This window comes from Drosophila albomicans, chromosome 3 (assembly GCF_009650485.2).
Source record: "Drosophila albomicans strain 15112-1751.03 chromosome 3, ASM965048v2, whole genome shotgun sequence".
Lineage (NCBI taxonomy): Eukaryota > Metazoa > Arthropoda > Insecta > Diptera > Drosophilidae > Drosophila > Drosophila albomicans.
This window is the reverse complement of record NC_047629.2, coordinates 4,656,690-4,677,683: the sequence shown is the minus strand read 5'-3', so window position 1 is coordinate 4,677,683 and position 20,994 is coordinate 4,656,690.

Here is a 20,994-nt window from a genome sequence, read left to right as displayed (position 1 = left end):
GCATAATTGTCTAACATGCCAAGTCAAGACTTGCAAGTCAAAATCTCGAATAACACACTGCAAACTGCAGCACACAAACACACACAGACAGCGCAGGACGAAGGACGAAGGAGGACTTTATGTAGGCATAAGCACAATTTATGCCATGCACGAAGTGCATATGTGTATATATGTGTATGTGTGTGTATATCCTGTACTTGTAGTTGTGCTTTGCTGTCAGGATTTGCAGTGTAAATGCGTTAATCTGTAGTCTTGGCATCAAATAACCTGAAACCTGGTAACAAAACAATTAAAACAATATGCAATTTTGATATGTTTATTTGTCTATCCTCAGCCCCCTCTGTGCGTTTCCCCCTCCACCCTCCACCCTAAAGACACACTCGCACCCGCACAAACCTTTTGCTTTGTTTCCCACTGTGGGGCAAGTGCAGCTTGCAGATTACATTAGGCGGCATCCTTTGGGTGCAACAACAACAACAACTAAAACCACAACGACTTCAACTGCAGTAATTGCATTTGCTTCAGCTCTCGCCTTGTTTTTAGACCGAGACACGAGGCCTATTTACGGATGTGTGTGTGTGTGTGTGTGTATGTGAGAGCACAATTATGTGTGTGCTTGTGAAAGTTGCAAGTAAATGTTTAGCCAAGTTTTGCAAATGTTGCTCATAAGCAATGCTTGTGTTTTGACTATATATCCATGATCAACTTTCTAACGATTCTATCATTAAAATATACCAAATATATATAGACGATATGCAGATAAAGTATTAAAATCTAGCATCTATTTGCTTTAGCGATTTACTTATTTATAGTACAGTATTTTTTAACGATTTTTTTTATTTAAATTTACCATATTAGTATTTCGTCAAAGTATTAAAATATAAAAACACCCATATTTGGTTTATACGAGGGAGAACACTTTCGAGCAATAATTTTTCACAACTTTCGACTTAGATTATTACGCCAAGAGTGGACCGAAGAACTTAAATCTTTGTAAGGCGATGAAGTGCCATCCTATAGCCCTGTCAAAAACTGGTTTAATGGATTCTATCGTGGCCGATGCTCGCTGCAAGACGAAGGTTGTGAAGGTCGTCCAAAAACAGACGTTGTGCCAGAAAACATTGATGCCGTGCGTGAACTGATAATGCAAAATCGTCATGTGACATATCGTGAGATAGAGGCATCCTTTGAAATTTCTTCCACCAGAATACATTCGATATTGCATAAACACCTGGTCGTAAAAAAGGATTGTTCTCGTTGGATCCCGAACAATTTGACAATTGCTTAATAAAAAGCTTGTGTGGATTGGTTCAAAGAAATATAGAAAAAATACATTCCCTGTGCTTCAAAAGACATTTATAAGATCGTCACAGGTGACGAATCATGGATCTATGGTTATGAGCCCAAAACAAAACAGCACATCAAGGAAAAAAGGCGTGGTCATCGATTTTTGATGTCAGATGATGCTGTTAAAGGTGCCTCAATCATAGTGGAAAAGTGCTTCGACAATTGGTTTGAGCGCATTCAAAAGTATATAAATCTTGCTGGAGAATACTGTGACAAACAATAAATCCATTTTTTTATAAATATTGGCATTATCATTATTAGGCCAGAAATATAAATAGCAGCCCTCGTATGTATTTTATGATATATCATAAATGCAGTATTTTGATCGAATTTATCTTTCAAATTTTCAATAACATACGGACAAAGTATTAAAGCTATTCTTGATGTATCGATATGCTTTCTTAAAATTCACTATTTTTAACAATTTTATCATTTAAATTTACAATATTAATATGCCGAAAAAGTATTAAAATATACTAAAGCTGAATTTGGTTTATCGACGTACTACGACACTCAAAATAAACCACAATTATTTTCATATACAGTTATTTTTATCTTGTTAACCTCTCAATAAGGAAAAGAATATTATGAGTTGAAAAGATCTAAGAAAATGTAACTTTGCATCTTTTAATTTTTCTATATATGTATGCATATATTTTAAAACAATGTATCTGATGACCCTATAAGCCACATTATATCGCCTTGGTTAGAATAATAACATATTCCTCGCAAAACATATTTTTTATTTAAATAACAAAAATACTTAGCTTTATACAATAAACTAGGTTGATATTTATAATATTTAAGCAAACATCAAACAAATAAAAATTTATAAATTTATATAAAGGACTATTAAGTCAAATTTTAAATTAAACCTTGCACTCAGAATATATTTCATGGAAATGAAATTAAATGTTGTTTGCCATTTACTTGGAAAAAGAATACTGCACCTAACAAAAATTAACCTTTAAATTTGTATTTTCCCCTTTTACTTGGTAATTATAATAATTTATTAAATAATTTAAATTTACTAGAGCATTTATTTTCAATCTCATACTTAGACACTTTTTGTTTTTCCACTTGTAATGAAACCCATTCCTCGAATTACCAAATTGCTGTTAAAGATTATTAAGGAATCAAATTTAAAATTAAGTTCTGACACAAGCATATTTTTCATCCAAATTAACTTACATTTCCATATTTCTTACATTTCACTAAGAATAAGAATGTTAAACCGAAGAAGAAGTCTACATTTAACTGTAAAAATTAATAGCTTAAATAGTTATATTAGAACTTTTATTTACTTTCAATCCCTGCTTAATCTTTTTGTCTAATTCTTTCATTTGAAATTGAAATTGCTAATTACCGAATTGCATTTGAGGACAATTATAAAATCAAATTTTAAATTAAAGTCCCCATGCAAATGAAATTAAATTTTTGCGAATTAAACAAAGTTGCTTATTTGCTCGACAGCAAAAATAAACAATGGATATTCGATGTATTCACACTTTGAATATAATTGAATTTTGTGTATTTTATACTTTGTCTTCGACCGGTTTTAATTGCATTAAAATCAATTTTGGGAAAAACCGCTAAATAACTGCATCATAAGCTTTTTATCCGCCCCCGCATTGCAATTATTTTTTGGCCAACAATAAATTTGTAGTCAAGCTGTCGCTGCAACTAAAGCAGTTTGCAATTTTCACTCAATTTTACTTATCAATTTTGTGGTCCATTTATTGGTTGTGTGTCTGTGTGGATATGCGTGTGGGCCACGCCCACTTGTCGCCCTTTTAGGTGATTAACTTTTTGAATAACTGCAAGTTGGTTGGTCGGTGAATTTTGTGGTTGCAACTGCAGCAACAGATCTTATTGTTCTTATTGTCGCTGTTGATTCTCTGTGGCCAATGCGTCAAAAGTTACAAATTGTTGTGAGAGTGTGCGTGCGTGTATGTGTGTGTGTGTATGTGTGTGTGTGTGTGTAACTCAACTTGGCCGACAAATATTTTGTTAGCGTTGAATGCCTTACGCTGGCTCAAAATGTCGCAAGACTTGATTAAAATTGTTGTAAATATTTACGCGGGCAACTTCGCTGGCCGCTGCACCTAAAAGTTGGCTACACATTATCGTGGTATACCCTGTAGACAGCCAACTGCTGATGGGGTATAACACACTTTATGTTGGTAACATTAAATTTTTTCTAGAAAGTGATGCGAATATTAAACTTTCGATAGAATAACTCAATACATTTAACAAAATAGTTTTTCATTCTAAAGCTGCTTGCTACATTTTTATTTATTTATAATTTTATTTACTTTTTTTAATTGATATCTCTCTTGACCCTTTGCTTGAATTTTATTTTATGTTCTCCCATTTTATTTGCTTACTTTTTTATATTTATTTCCTACTCCTCATTTATTTCTTGCATTAAAGCGTTTATTCAAGTTGTCACTTAAGTTTTTTTTAATTGTTAAAAGCTTTACAAAGAAGTCAATCTTTAACTTATCAACATATCTACTTCTTTTTTTTCCATCACATTTCTACAGAGTATTTCGTAGTCGAGCAGTTACTTGCTTCACTTTGGGCTGACCAAAAGCCGCTGGTTATTTGGCTGTTCTCTTCTGTTGGCAATTTAACAAACATATCCGCATTAAGGTTAAAAACTTTTAATTGTTTGCTTGTTGTGAGACACTCTCTCTCACACACACATACACACACACACACACACATTGTTGGTGGGGCACAGCTGCTGGCTTCTTGGAGGCCTTTCGAGCTGAGGACCAAAAAAGGGCGCACTAATTAAAATTCGCGCACAATTCGCGTTGGTCAACCGACAACAGCAGCAACAAAACTTTAGCACAAATGTCATTTCTTTTTGGCTGTTTCCCGAGGTGTATATGTGTGTGTGTGTGTGTGGGTATTTGTGTGTGTGCTTGGCTTTGGGGGCAAAGTTAGGGGCACGCTCTTGTAGCACTTGTATGCTCACAAATGCCCAACAGCGTTTTTCGGACATTTTACGTACTTGGCTTGTTATTAATTTTTCCAATTTTTTTTTTCTTTTCATTTTTGTTTCTTTTTTTCCAGTTGTTTTTGTTTTTTTTTTTTGTTGGCTTTTGTTTGCTTGGACTAAAGCGAAGAGATGGTCACACAACGCTTCGTCGTCTCAACTGATTCAAGCTCTCTGGACTTGAATGGCACTTGTACGAATCATTCCCTTCCCTTGCTTTCCTTCTAACTCCATCGACCTCGTTCGCTCTACAATTTCAGTTTTTCATTTAGCTGTTGTAGTTGTTCAGCATTCTAATGAAGTTTACCCACAGCAATTGTTTAGCAAACGTGCCTTGGCCTGCGTTTAAGCGATTTTTTGTCAACGCGCGCACAAACGTCGACAGCACTCAGCAGCAAAGGGTGAACGGATGGTGGTAGGGGGAAGGGGGGAGGTGCCAGCTGCCCTCATACCCTGTATACTGTTGAGAGCGAGTTGCTTACAATTACTTGAATTTTACTAATTGAATGTGGCTTGTAGTGCAACAAGTTAACTGAAATAATTATAGCATACTTTTTGGAGCTAACACGAAAGAGCTTTAAATTACCTGTGACGAAATGAAAGCATGCACTTGAAAGTATTCGTAACTTGGTTTATAAGAATACCATTTCTAGGTATATAGATTCAGTCTTAATATCTTAATATAAGCTATCCGAAACCCAAAAACTCTTTTCCAAATTCCTTATGAAAACTGGTTATATAAAATCTAGCTTAAGAAATGTTTAGCAAATAACTAAATATTGTAGTATTTATTTACTCTTTACTCTCTTATTCTCTGTTACATCTCTATACTTGCATTATACAGTACATAATTTTAAGGGACGTGATCAGTATTGATCGAGAACTGAAATCAAATAGACGCTCGAATAACGAAACTAGATTTCACAACACGTAACAGCATTTTAGAGTAAATCAATACATCACTTGTGATAATTGATGTGCCACTTCTATAGATCATCGAATGGTTCAACAACATTACTTCATATTTGAAGCAGTGATAAAGGTCTGGAAATAGCTGAAATATTTAAATCTGATGAGGTCAACAAATATAAGAGAAAAAGATACAAGATGTCTGCGACTTACCGGTTGATAGGCAAAATGTATCAAATAACCCCGAACTTGAATATTAATAATTCATCTTGATTAGTAATATGGTGGTGAAAGGCAAAGATAATATCTATATTCCAAGAAAAGATTTGATCTTTCACTTCGGTAAGTTTGTCCAGAATACGTATAGCGTTCCAAATAAGGATTTTCATATAAATAGACATATTGGGTAAGAAACTTGAAATGTACAATAGATATCAAACCACTTATTCACCTATCGGCTACTTTAAGGAGGCAACGATCGTCTTGAGAGAACACTTCCCCAACCGTGTTCCTTGTGAAGCAAGTTGCCGATGGATCGAGACATCTACTCCGTATTCCTATCGCGCAAATTATATCCAGTGTACATCCAGTGCCCCATAAGAAGGAGTCCCCAGCAAAAAAAGTTCCCTCAACCGAAGTTCTTGGGTAGGCTGGGCGTGACTATTTCCTTCACTAGTTCCATCTAATTTTGCTCCACCAGGTGCACACTGACATCTACAATCTTAATTTACAGCTTAAAACTAATGCTGTTGCTTAATTTAACGCTAAGTTCTCAGTTCTATCAGTCTTTATTGAAATTGTCTTACTAGAAAAGTTTCTTTCAGATTAATATTTGTTAAACTCAAAATGATACAAAATATTAAAAAATTAATGAAATAAGTGTTTATACCCGCCCTAGCCAATCGAAGAAATTGAAGAAGAAGCATATTTATTGGTACACTCAATAATTCCTTCAAACTTTTGTGGTAGTTAATAAGACAACACGAATTGTAGCTTAGCGTCCGATTTATTCTGCTGCTTGATCAAGACTGACCGCGTAGCTTAATTATGTATAATACGAATGTGAAATGAGAGAAATGATAAAGAGAGCCAATATCGAGAGAGAGAGTTCGGATAGCCGAGAGAGCATCGAGTTAAAGTATATGTATGTATGTGTGTGTGTGTAGGCATACGTCCTACTACACTTTATATGTTAAGTATTTGGGTGCGATCGGTTTAACAAATTGAAAAGTTATTTTGAAAATATTTATATACGGCAAAAATTGGTTGCTGCTGTCGGATATTTATATATATATATTTTGAGTTGATAATCAGGTATATTTTGTTCTGTATGGTATATTTTTAATTTACTAATATATGAATATACAAAATAGATATATAATTTTTTGTTCTGTATATGGGTAATTCTCTGGTAAATGGCGCGTGCGACCAGCTTTTCAGTGACAAAAGTGAAGGTTATTCTTAAAGCTTTGGATTAGCACTATTTTTAAAGCTAAGATTGATTTTAGGAACTTGTTCTGTTTTACGATAAAATATATAAATTTGTTAATTTTTTGGTTTTGCGTACGAATTTTTTAATTTTTGCAATTATCAGAACAGAAAACAAAAATAGAAACAAAAATCCAAAACCATTCTTAGCTCTAATTAAAGTACTAATCTAGAGCTATCAAAATAACCTTTTTTTTGTTTCCGGTTATGTTTTTTTTTGTCACTGAAAAGCTGGTCGCACGCGACATCCCTCAGAGAATTACCCATATTCATTTAGTATATTTTAAGAATGTATTTTCAGTGTTTTGTATTTATAAAAAATCCTGTTTATAGTGGTAAATTACTTGTATTATGAATTATGCAACATTATGCTCTATTCAATATTTAAATTAACTAACCGTTAAGTACTACACAACACTTAGAATAAGGAAGTATCAAAAGGACGAAATTAGGAAATCGCTAAAAAAAAAAGCCACACTTGTGTGTGATCCAAGATTTAGAAATTCAGCAAAACTAATAAAATTTGTGACAAAAAAAAAAATAAATAAATAAATATAGCAAAAAAAAAATAAATGAAATATCAATCTTTTAATAATTATATTATTATAAAAAAGCTTCTAAAAATTAAACTTGCTTGTCCTCTAAGAGGAGTTGAACCGTAATAAATGTTTCCTGCATATTTACATTTGAAAGTAAAGGTTACAGTCAGAATGTTTTGTTTTGTTTGACTCATTTTGAAATATTCATTTGAATATTGAATGTGAATAATAAGAGAATAACTTTATATTGCTTTGATAGTTCAATTCAATGCAATTTTTGTTTGTGTGTGCGATTTTTGCCAAGTCCTGCGTAGAGAAAGTGACGGACAAAACGCAAAGCAAGAGGGAAGAAGAGAAAGAGCGAGAAAATGTGTACACGTCTTTATGTCGGCAGTGCCCGATTTTAATAGAATTTAAAGCTGGCGAGCTGCGAGCAACCCATTTGCCAACTGGCCGTAAAAATAGTGAAATTTAGCTGGCCGTTGCCTGTCGCCTGTCGTTTCCTTGCTTTATGTGCGACAATAAACATGAAAACAGACATAAATGCGTTTTATTCCGCTTCCCATCTCTTTCTCTCTCTCGCTCTCTCTCTCTTTCTCTCCATTGGCATATGAAAAAAGGTTTCAAAATAAATAAAATAGAATTATATACACAACGAGTTGAAGCATTGAAACATAACAAAACACAAAAACCAATAAAATGTAAGGAACGACAATGGCACCTAGTGACAAAGGGGAAAGAGTGGAGCGGGAGGGGGAGGGGGGAGAAAGAAGGCAGCGTAGAACGCGGAAATAGACACAAAGTATTAGCAGCTTGTTTAAGCTTTTTGGCCATTTTCTCATTTGTTTTGTGTGCTCGTAACGACAAGCGACCAAAAGAAATGTTTTGCGGTTGGCAGTTGGTCAGAAAGCAGAGTGAGAGATAGAGAGAGAGAGAGAGAGACAGAGGCGAGGGAAATGGGGTATTAAGCAAAAGTTTCATTTATTAAAAAGTTTGTCACGCGGCCACTTTTCAAATGACTGGCAATTTTTCACGTGACAATTGCACTTGCTGTCCATCTGTCTGTCTCTCTCTCTCTCTCTATCTCTCTTTTTATCGTTCTCAGTTTAGTACTCTCTTAAAACTCTATCTGCTGTCCGTCTCTTTCGCACACGATGCGACACTCATTCAGCGTTCGCAATTAGCAAGCAGTTTGCTGTTTACTTTTCAGCACAATTTGTCTTGTCGCGCCTGGAAGTAGGCAACATTCACACACATGAAACAAGCCGCAAAACTTCATAAATAAAACCGAAACAAAAAACAACCCGGAAATCATGATGGAAGGCAGTAAGTAAGGAAGCAACTTCAATGTGTATTTTGTGTCATAAATTGTATGTGCAGAAATTTAATATTTGAAACATACTACAACTTTGTGCCTACAGGAAGAAGACATCTTCAACCCCATAAAGTATACATATAAATTAAGTATATTCTAAATCAGTGTGATCAGCTGAGTCGATAAAGCTATCTATGTATAGTTGAACAATTCAATCTTTGTAGCAATTAGACAAATTTACAAAAATATTTATTTTTTTTCTACTTCTCAACTATAATAAGTCGAAAGGTAACAATCGACTATTAACGACTAACACAATATTTGTTAGGGCATTTCGAATTCAAATACCCTAAATAAAAATAACAATAATGTCATAATTGGACTATACAAGATAGTGATATAATTTGTTTGACTTTGAATTGTAGTATATATAGTATATCTTGAACGCTATGGTTTATTTTAAATGTTTTAGTATAGCGGCATACTAAATATTGCTTTTGGTATATTTTGATATTAACGGGTATGTCGCAGTCGATCACATTTGACTATAGGTTTGTTCCTTACGCATCCGCACAATTTTCCCCCCATTATTCTTTTACAACGATCGAAGTGTCAGAGTGTCTATAACATACTTTGCGGCGTCGCATCGCTACGCACGATTCATCATAATTTTTTTGTCGGTTGCCTGCGATTTTACTAACAAACATCAGCAGCAGCAGCATCAGTTGGTCCACAGCAGCCGCGTACAATGCGGCGTATAAGCGATATTTGTTATTTATGCAAATCAAGTCACTTATGCTCTGCTATTTCACACAAAAGTTGCCTTTAAAAAGTTTGCAAAACGCAGCATAAAATGTCTATTGATACCCTGCGCACGAAAGGAATATTATCATTTGCCAAAGGTTGAGTTAATTCGAAAATGCTGCAGTGCTGTTATTAAAGTGCGCAAATTTATGCTATTACTTTACTTGGCTGAGCAGCAAAGGATGCTTTGATTTATAAATAATAATATTGCATTTTGGCAGTTCTATTTTTATAAAATTAATTATTGACAAAATAATTTGTTGTTTTATTAAATGCGACCATTCGTCTGCTAGAATATTAAATTATAAAATCTATTAAAAATTATAAAAATATATTCTTCACGCTTTGCGAATTTATAATTTGTATTTTTCGGTTAATTTATACAATAATCATTATTGTTGTGTCACACTACTTAGTTACTGAGATAAAAATTATTATTTAGAAACAGAAAAAAAGTAAAATTACAAAATAATAATTCTTACTTGAGTTCAATATATTCTTGTGATTCATCATTACCAACTCACTTACAATGAATTAATATGATGCATTTAAATTTGTCCAAAGAAAAAAGCCAAAATTTAAAAAAAAAAAAAAAAAAAAAGAAAAGAACAATTTTATCTTGATTATTATTGTTGAACAAAAAATTACCATTACAAGAAAAAATTATGATTGTTGGCATAGTTGTAAAGCAAACACCATTATTTCTTTACCAATTTTTATAAACTTAAAAATAAATAAAATTTTTAAATATTAACTATAAAAAAAGTTGTTATGTTATGTTGAATTATTATTATTAAAATAACTTTGTAATTTTCACTATAAAACTTAAGATAATTACAGTCCTTGGCTTTAAATTTGAAATTTCCGAAAAATTGTTCAAATTTGTACGTCATCAGTAAATAATTTAGTAATATGCACACATTTCACGAACTTAACTACACCAAATTACTTTTCACTCTGATTTATATATATTTATATTTTCCATATACTTTATTACTTAACATTTTTGTATAAAATTCAAATTTATTGCATTAGAATAGAGCAATAGTCAAAAAGAATCTGTCGTAGGGTATTTTTCAGTAATGGCATTGAATCGACTGTAGAATTTCGTGTTTTATTTCTTGTTAAAGAAGCCAATCAAAAGGCAAATGCAATAAATTTGCACAAAAACAAAACAAAGGAACAACAAAACAAGAAAAGGGAAGAGAAGAAAAGAAAAGAAAAGAAACGACCGTCGACAGTTGTGTAACGGCAAAACTCGAACTATGACTGTTGGCCAGTTTATGGGCCAGGCTAACTACAGGCAGAGACTAACAGACTAACAGACTGGCAGACTGGCAGACAGACGGACAGTAACTTTGTATGTTGTATGTTGTTTGTTGTTTGCTTGTTGCTTTTGTTTCATTTTCTGTGTTGTCTCTTGTGCTTGTTGTTCTTCAGCTTGTGTTCTTTCGCTGCGCCTTTTAGTTATGTGCTGCAGATGTACTAAAAACTGCCAAAGCACAACACGAACCAAACCTTTTGCAGGACCCTTGCCTTGCCTTGTCCTTGCCGCTAAATTTTCCGCCGCTACGTGCGACATGCGCCACGCAAATGGCTGCAGCAACAACATCACAACAACCCAAAGAACAACAACAACAACATCGCAGGAACAACTGCAGCCTGCTGCATGCAAAAATGTTCAGGGTATCTGCAGCGCTAAGTGGGTCGCCTGCAGGACACAGAACGCAGCTAAAACTTCAGTTGCAGGCACATTCCCGGGCACCAAAACACCCAGCTACATGTCGCATGCCACTCTCTACTCTTCACTTCCAACTTGCCACTTGCCATTGCCACTTGCTAGCTGCCGTTCGCCATATGCCCCGTAGGCTCAGGCACGTTAACCGGGCCCGTTCAGGCGTTAAGATGTGACTTTTGCGTTGTCCATTAGCCAAAAAGAAGAGAAGAAACAACAAAAAAATGAGAGAAAAGAGAGAAATAACAAACGGAATAATAAAATAAAATCTCAAGTTGATTGCCTGCATCTGCTCGCGCTGCTAATGCCCCAATCATCTGCCTCATGCCACTGACACTGCCCCTTCGTGCATCTTCTTGTGCTGCATCAACTTCTCTACTGCACTTTGGCCATTTTGTCACTTTAAGCAGTAACTAGTTTACTTACCGAGATCGGGAAAGTCGCGCCCGCCAACTGTAAGCAGTGCCTTGCCTTTGTCTTTCTGCTGCTTTGCTCCAATCACAAACATCCCATTTTTGAGGTTCTTGCATTTGGGGGACTTTTTGTGCATATGAAGTTTTTGACGCACCCGCGAGTTGTTTGTTTAGCTGCTAGCCTCCGCTTCGCCGCCATTGACTAAATTCTGGACCAGGTTCATCGTCGGAATTCAAGAGCGTATCATGCAGGTTTGTGTTGCCCCCAATGGTATGGCTGATTTCCTCCTCCGTATCGCACAGATTAGGCATCCCATCATCATCGTCGTCCTCATCAATGTCGTTGTCGTCGTCATTATCTTCCTCCTCGGCATGGGTAATGATCATTTCCTGTTCACGATCGCACATGGCAACGTTGTCATCGTTATCGTCATCGTCAAGCAGGCTGGGCAACGAGATGGTCACCTAGCCGACCAAGTGCGCCTTGTTGGCATCATTCGAGACAACGATTCAGTCTCATTTGATTTGCAGCGAGAAGATTTGTTATGTCTCCTCCAAACTCTCGATTGCCGCTCTTGAAGAAGCGTTTACAGCAATAGAAGCCATAGAAGATGGGATTGTTGCAATGCACCTCCAGATTGTACTGTAAGCAAAAGAGAAAAGTTGAATATCGAATAAGAGAGAGAACATAGAACATAACGTAGATTACACGATGCATTTGAGTATTGGTGCGCACTGACTATTGGCAGCTGGACTGATCGCATTGATGTACCATCTTGGCGTGCACGATGAGATCCGATTACCCGAACGCAGCGCGTCTCGCATTTGCTACACTTAAAGGGTTCATTCTTTTAAATGGCGACAGCTAATGAAATATTGTGTATTATATCTTCTAACTTCGTAACATACAAGATATAGTACATATCTACGAAAATATCTGCAACTAAGCAATTGAAAAAGCCACAAATGGAAATTTTTCTTTTAAAAAATGAGCTTAATATCGATTAGATAGATTTTGCACATAAAATGTGATAATAAATAACAAGTAAGAAAGCTATATATGTATATACCTACACATTTTGAATAGAACCAAAATATTGCGATATTATTCTCAAAATATTCCCGTTACCCATATGGAAGAGAGCGATAGGAGAAATCTCCGACTCTATAATTATACATATATATTCTTGATCAGTATCAACAGCTAAGAAGATATAGTTATGTCTGTCTGTCCCTAGCTCCTTTCTCTCAGAAGTCGGTGTGAAAAGTATATACTATAATATACAAATATTATTACACTGTAAATATGGTCAAGATTCTTTTAAAATTCGTGCCACATAAAGAATCTCCCCTCTAGAATCCTCTCATAAAATATATTTCTTCTCTGTGCTTTTTATTTTTCTTCATGTTGCTTAATGTCTAAGTTGTTAATTTGTTATTTTGATTTATAAGTAATGATTGGCTTGCCACCTTGGTAACATTAAACCAACTGATAATAATATTAAATTATCTACGCCAAGAAGGTCAATAACCTTAATCAATTCCTATTAGCTCCAATTTCGGAACATCTTTTCCTCCATGTACAAATATGCTTCTTCAGCATTAACCTCCACTTTGAACTTAGCCAATGTTGTATCTGTTTTCATTTTAATATATAGCGTTGTCTTACTATATTTCTTCGGCATCTGATGCTTCTTTAAAGACTTCCTTTCTGTTTTGCAGCACTTGCCGCAACGATTTATCAACCGAAACCACGGCACGGCGCAGTGTCGTGCAAATTGATTATGATAATTATATCACTGTTGTTGTTGTCGTTGTTGTTGTTGTTGGTGTTCCGTGGTCGCAACACTTTCGGGTAAACTTCACTGGCCTCTATTCTCGCTCCTTCTGCTGGCCACATTAATGACAGTCATTATGTAATGATGGCGACAACGCGACAGGCTACGCGTCCTTGCAACGTTCGCTTGCCCCAAAATGTATGCTATGCAAAACATTAAATTTGCATAGTCGAACAAGTCTGGACAAGTCGTCGCAAGTCGCCAAATTGTCAGTTCAATTCCTATTCGTATTCCTCTTCCTGTTACTGTTGCTGTTGCTGTTGCTTTTACTGTTCATAGGCTTGTCACACAACTCGCAACTCGCTGACAGTTTCGCAGTCACACAAATCGCAACAACTCGCGACATCCCGTCAATTGTTTACTTTGTCTAACCAGACAGACAATAAGACAGTCAAACAAATGAACAGAGAGCAACAAAGAGCACTGACAACACTGACAATGGCGGTGGCTGACAGAGGGGGGAAAACAGTTAGACAATCAAAGATGATGACAGGCAAAACCCCCTGTGCTCCCTTGCTCCCCTCTCTTCACTCACACACCTAACTGATGCTTTCAACAGCAAATAAAACAATTTGCGAAAAGCCCAAAAGATATAATACACATAACAACAACAAACCATTTAAATTATGCGACTGCCAGATGCCCTAGCTGTTAGAGAGCAGGAGTCAATTAAGGCAATTATTTAAACGTAAGGCCAACCATTATTATTCTTCTATTCTGAAATTTATGGTACCAACAATTTTCTAAAGTAGAGAAACAACCTTTAAATAAAGGTGTCTGTATAATATTTTCCCACAGTTTTAAATTGTTGCATAACTAATCAAATATAAAACCATTAACTAAGATTCTTTTTGTCTATAATTCAGAATGTCAAGGTTGATTGCCAAATAAAAATCTGATATTTCAAATTATATGTTGTGAGCACTTTTTCATCTATTTTTGTATTTAATGTAATTAATTGAATTTAGGCTTCAATTTTGTTAAATCCATTTAGTGTAAACACCCATTAAGAATATCAATTTAACTTATTCCCCCAAGATCAATTTCATTTTTATAAACTGACGATTTTCAAAAAGAAAGATCGCAAAGTTGTTGAACTAAAAATAAATTAGAAAAAAAAAACAAATTGAACGAACTTAATTAAACGTCTCCAAGTATATGAAAATGAACTGTAGTATCAATTATAATAAAATACTAATTGTAGAAGTAATAATAATAAAATAGTAATAGTAAATTATAATTTATTTATTATTACTTATTATATGAATCATTTACAAAGAATGTCTAACAGATTTTCATTTCACAATCTCGATTCATTAATTTACATTTTAAGTGATTTTAGTGGATTGACATTAATCTTTAATTACACCAAGTCTATATATATAAATTTAAATCTATGTAAAATTTTATTTGAATACAATCATTTAATGTCTAGCAGACATAACATTTAATATATTTATTTCCTGAAACTTTTTATACATTAATTGATGTATTTCTAAGTGTTATCGCGCTGTAAAGTCTAATTTGCATGTCAGCCAATCAACAGTTGAAAGTGTCACATACGAATCTTTTAAACGAAGCTACCCTTTAAACTTTGGCAAAAAAGGGAAACAGCCTAAATGCGACTGGTCTGGGCAAATTAAAAATTTTTTGCCCAGATATAAAAATCGCACAAGTATTTTTATTTTTATCTTTTTTATTTAATTTCTTTTGTTTTTGTATTTGTTTTTCTTTTATTTTGTTGTGTGTTTATTTCGGTGGCATTTTGTTTTGTTTTTTGAATGTTGCATGCAACAAAAATGTTGTCAACTTTTATTACAATTGTTTCTCTGCTGTTCTTGTTGTTGCTGGTGCCGCGTTGACACTTAATTGATGGTGGCAAGCCGTGATTGGTGCCATCGCGCCAGCTTAGCGCGTTTAGTCTGAGGGGCAGGAGAGGGCGTGGAAGAAGGGCGAAGAGCACAAACTGCAGCGCTATCAAATGAAATTGGCGCGAAAATCGTTTTACCAATTGCAGTTTTAGTTTTGGTCATTAAATTGGGGCCCCAAAAAACCAGCACAAATATTCATATCAATCCTTTTTGGTTTCATTTTTGTTCAGCTCAATGCAGTTTGCAGATTTTCGCTTCAATTAAAAATGCAATGTTTATTTGGCCACGTTATAAAAACTTGATGAAATTACCCGAGTAATAAGCAAATGCAGACGGATTTTAGCTAAAATTGTGAGTGGTTCTCCGCAGGTTTATTCTCTAAAATTCCGAACATTAAATCCCCTAAAAATATTTTACTTTAAAAATAGTCGTTGATTATAGCATTTATAATTTACATAGCGGCGAAACTTACCGCAAAACATGATAAACTTATGTAGGGATATACTAAAATTCTTAAATACTAAACCCTGAAAATACTAAAGTAATAAAATAATAAAATACTACAATAATAAAATATTACAATAATACAATACTAAAATAATATAAAAATAAAAACCACTAAAAAAATAATAAAATACTAAAATATACTGAAAAATATTAACTATTAAAATACTATTACAAAATACTATTACTAAATTTGATAAATTAATTAATTTTAATTATCTCTATTAAATTCAAGAACCAAAAATTAATTATTATAAATAATATATCTTGAAGTCAACTTCGTGCTAAACTTAATCAAGTTAAACCGAAGATATCAAGTTGTTCAATTTAAATACGTTTCAAAACAATGCAGAGCTTAACTGCAGTGATTAAACGAGTATTTGTAGCACAGAGTAAACCCATTGCTCAGGTATATTTATGGTCGTTAGACAGGTTAAAAGTGAGTTGAACAGTGATATTAAGCATACGCACCTTTAGCCAATCAGCCTGAAGAACAAGCTCGGTCAGGCGAAAAGGAACGCAAACGAAGCCGTAAATCAAAGTAGAAAACGGAGCCGATACGAGACGAGACGATGCAAAGGCGAATGCGCTGCACTGTGGGACTCGCATTTCCGGTTTTCCCTTTAAATTATGTTATCATTGAGCGAAATGCAATTAAGCGCCGATAGCCTACGGTGTGTCAATCAACGGCAAATAAAGGCGGCTCACAGGGGGAGCTGGAGCCAAGCTCAATGTTTAAGCAGATAATAAAACAGGCAGACAGAGAAAGAGCGAGAGAGAGTGAGAGAAAGCAAGACAGGCAGACACGACCACGGCATGTGCAGAGTTATCATTTTGCGGTAACCAGCGACAAGCACACACACACAGACACACACACACACACACACACACACACACACACACACACAGAGGAGGCACACACTTAACGTATCAGAATCCTCAGCCGCCCCGGAGTGCGCAAATTGACTTTTGCCGTTGCCAATGCAGTTGCCGTTGTCATTTCCTGGATTGCACATTGCGAGGCGACACATGGCGACAACTTGCAAGACAGCAGCACCAGTTACTGACGGTGCAGCACGATGGAATACGGTGTACGGTGTATGGTGTACGGTTAGTTGCCACACGCCTCACGCACTCGACTGTAACGTGATAATTTGTCTGACGTCGCACTCATCTGTCTCGGTTCCCATCTCTGTTGCCCTCGCTGCGTTGCTGCTCGTCGCTCATTGTGGCTTTGGCCGAGATTGCCAAGCCATGACTTGTTTGGGTTACGGTTTCCCCTTCATCCCCTCGCCACCCATCTGCCCTCTATGCCACCCTTAACCCTTTGGCAAGCCATACACACACATACATACGTATATATCGTTGACATGCTTCTCCTTCGGCGTCTCTCGCTCTCTGCTTCGCTCTTGCCATTTCCATTCAGCAAATCTGTCACCTGAGTAACAATTATAGCTGCTGGCATTTTAAGTGTCTGTGTTTGTTACTTTCTCTGTCTATGTATGTGTGTGTGTGTGTGTGTGAGCAACTCTTCGTTAACTGCAGCACTTGATGTGGCTGCAACGACATTCTCGCAACATTCTCTCTGCCTCGAATCAATCAGCTCGCAAAACTTAACTGGGCTGCCAATTGAAATGTGTCATCAAGTGAGAATCGTTTTTTCTTCATAAATGCGATTTTCCTCTTATTAACATTTAAATTGCCATAAAACGCTTCGTCCTCCTCATCGTTCAATTATGTTTATAAATTGCCGTATTGATATCATTTTCCAGCAATGATACTCAATAATTGAGCGCTTCTCTCGTAGCATTCACGTTGACTTATCCTTGGTTTATCCAGAGTCTTTTTACAAGTTTCATACCGGAAATTTAAAAATTTCATAATGCGGCATAAAGAACAAAATAATATACACATTGGCTATTAAAGACAATTCTATTAAGGCGCACAAATTAAATGAATGCAATTTCAGTTCAAAAAATATAAATCAGTTCTACGTTCGGACTTTTCTAAACGAATTCAACCTTTACTCCTTAAAAATTTATTCTATTCAGTTCTTCACATTATTTTGTTTTCGTTTCACTTTTAATCTGTATAAGTCGAAAATGCTTAATTGACTTTTTGTCTTTATTTTGTGTTTAAATTAAAATTAATAAATATTGTGTAAGTAATTTTTTCTATAAAAAAAAAATATACATTACTTCTAGACTTAATTCACTTTAAATTTAAATGAAAATAAAAATTTTGTCTAGGCATAATGCAATTTTAGTTTAGAAGCTTTGTACTTTAAAGTTCTTTAATTAAAAATGAAGCTAAAATGTTGTAACTTTCAGCTTTAAGTTTAGCTAAGGCATTTTTAGTCTAATCGAACATAGATAAGAAACTTTAAATGACAAAAAAAATTTAAATGTATGAAAAAATAAATGTGAAAATGTGAAATACATAAACAAATTTAAAAGAAGAAAAAGTTTAAATAGTTCTCGAATAACTCAATTGTAGTTATGCTTGACAAATCAATTTTCACAGTTAATAAATTACTTTCCATCTAGCTTTCAGGTTAATAAAGTTGATGTTATATTGAAATCAGTTATACAATTGTGTAGGCTAAATTGTTGTGAATGGTGAGGAACAGGTTGAAAGAACAGAAGGATGAGGGAAGAGCACAGGATCGGTTTTGGCTATAAATCAATTGGTTTTAATGCCTCGTTGGGCACAACAAATCTGAAACCTTAGCGCAAAACCGCAAGCCAAAAGCGCGTTTTCGATCATAAATAATGATGTGACGCTGGTCAAGGAGAGCGAGTGGCAATGTGAGAGGCAGAGTGGCAGCGTGGCAGAGTGGCAGAGTGTCCAAGTGGCCAAGTGACAGAGCGGCAAGCAGCAAGCAGCAAGTGGCGCCACTCTGTATGTAGCTGCTGCCGTCTGTCCAAAAACCTAATTAAGCCACGACAACAAGCCGGAAGTTGGAGGCAGTCAACTTGGTCATTGTGCATGCGAGTGTGTATGTGTGTGTGTGTGTGTGTGTTAGGCGCCAGGAAGCGCTCAAGTGTGGCAACAATGGTTAATGCTTAAGTAATTACAATGGCTCGACGATTAACTATGCAGAATGGCCGGGCTAATGAAGCTGGCTCCACAGGCAACGACAGAGGCTACAAGCGACAAGCTTCGACTTCAGTTTTAGCTTCAGCTTCAGCTTCTAGCTACAGGCTAAAGGATACAGCAGGCTCACAGTGTGCAGCTAATTATCACACATGAGACGAGAGCGAGTTTCCCTTGGTCTCTCCCCTTGGCTGTGTTAGTATTTCTGATTCCTGCCTGTTGTCCTTGTTCGGTTGTTCGTCCGGCACTCGAGTCGCCGCATTTTATGAGAATTTATGTTATGATCTCATCGATGAATGAAACTGGCTGCTGATTGATTGGCTCGCTGCGTGTGCCACATGCCAAGGCGTTGCCCGCAGTTACAGTTACAGTTTAGTCCCCCTCTCCATTCCCTCCCATGTCTCTATCTCTCTCTCTCTGAGTGTGGCATGCCCAAGGACTCATGCCGCAGACTTTGTGACGCTTCGCAAGCGTTTGTCCCATTATTTTTCCATGCACAACGCACTTCAGACATTTTTATACTTTATGCCACATTCAGAGGCGCTACCAGCTCCTAGCTCCCAGCTCCCAGTTCGCAGCTAGAGTTGCTTGGCCAACGCATAAGCCACTTAAGTAGTTTTTTTTCTTATTCTTTTTTTTTTGTCTTTTTTGTTTTGTGGCACACGCCTGGAGCCGCCATTTAGCGCCACCAAGTTTTGGGCGTCATCGATGCCGACAACGCTTGCCAAAACGCATTTTGCAGCTGGCTCTGGGATGAGGCAGCGTCAAGTGGCAAGCAGAGGGAGGCGGGGCAAGAAAGGCACGCGGCAGACGTTGCATAGTTTAAGGCGGTTGCCTTTTTTTCTTGGCCATGGCACATAAATTGCCGGATTGTAAAGCAGCTTAAACGAATTGCCGCTCTGCCGCAGCAACAACTTGGCAACTCGCCCTTGCAACGCTGCAGCCCCCCCTCCCGTTGTCCTTCTTCCTCTCCCACTCCTCCTCCTACTCTTTCAAACGCCTTTGCTCTATTCAAGTTTGTTGTTGTTGGTTTTGTGCAAGTTTTGCACAATTTATAAATAGTTTGCTTGGTCTTAAAGTTTCCTCATCTCATCTCAGATTCGACTCGACTCCTTTTGGCCGCTTAGGCATTATCGCTCGACTACCGCAAAAGTATGCATTGCAACTTGCTACTTGCCGCTTGCAACTTGCAACGCAGTAACTTTTTGATAGTTTGCCCACTTCGTTCGGCAAAATTAAGAAAGGAATTTTATTGCCAAATTAGATTTTGGCGCATTGTATTGAACTAAACTTAAGTCAGCTTCAAATTACAGACTAGTCCAAAAGAAGAGCATTTCCCGTTCTTTTCTCTGTGTATTTCTCTCTCTTTCTTTCTCTCTCGTTCTGTCTTTCTATCTCCATTAGTAAGCTGCAATTGTCTCACTCATTATATATTAAACAAAAATGCTTTCAACTTTTTTAAGTACTATTGGACTTTCGCACTTTAAATAAAAATAAACATGTATTAAATAAAAAGATTGATCTTGACTTTATATTTTTGGAATTCAATCTTTACGCTTAGCATACATTAGAAGATGGAAAGTAAGACTAAACATCAAATAGTTTTAATAACAGACTAATAACATGCATTTAAGAGAAATACTTTTATGCGTCATCGATCTATCGTTTACATCTCCAAGCTTTATACATTATTTAAGCCAACTGCATCTTCTTTAATGATGCAATTCTATGATGCAAGTGTTTACACCAAAGTCGCATCATTTGAACAGCTGTTGAGAGATGCATAAGTAAACAAATACAGGCTGGAAAATTGGTATCAATTGATTTCCATTGATATCAATATCATTGCTCAAAACACGGCCAAATTTTTGAAATCAATGATGCAATGATGCATCAATGTCACATAAGTAATCATACGACTGACGATTCTTCTTAACGAAAGTTTTCAATGGTGCAGCCCAGTCTTAATAAGGAATTATCCTCACGAAATCATTTAGTGGGAGAGGTTTTGAATATGGGGTGCAGAATTATTCATCAACCCTATAAATTGATGATCAAGTCAACAGATCTAGTTCAAATGAACAATCATTGGCTTATAGATCATTCAAGCTGAACGAGGAAGGATCAG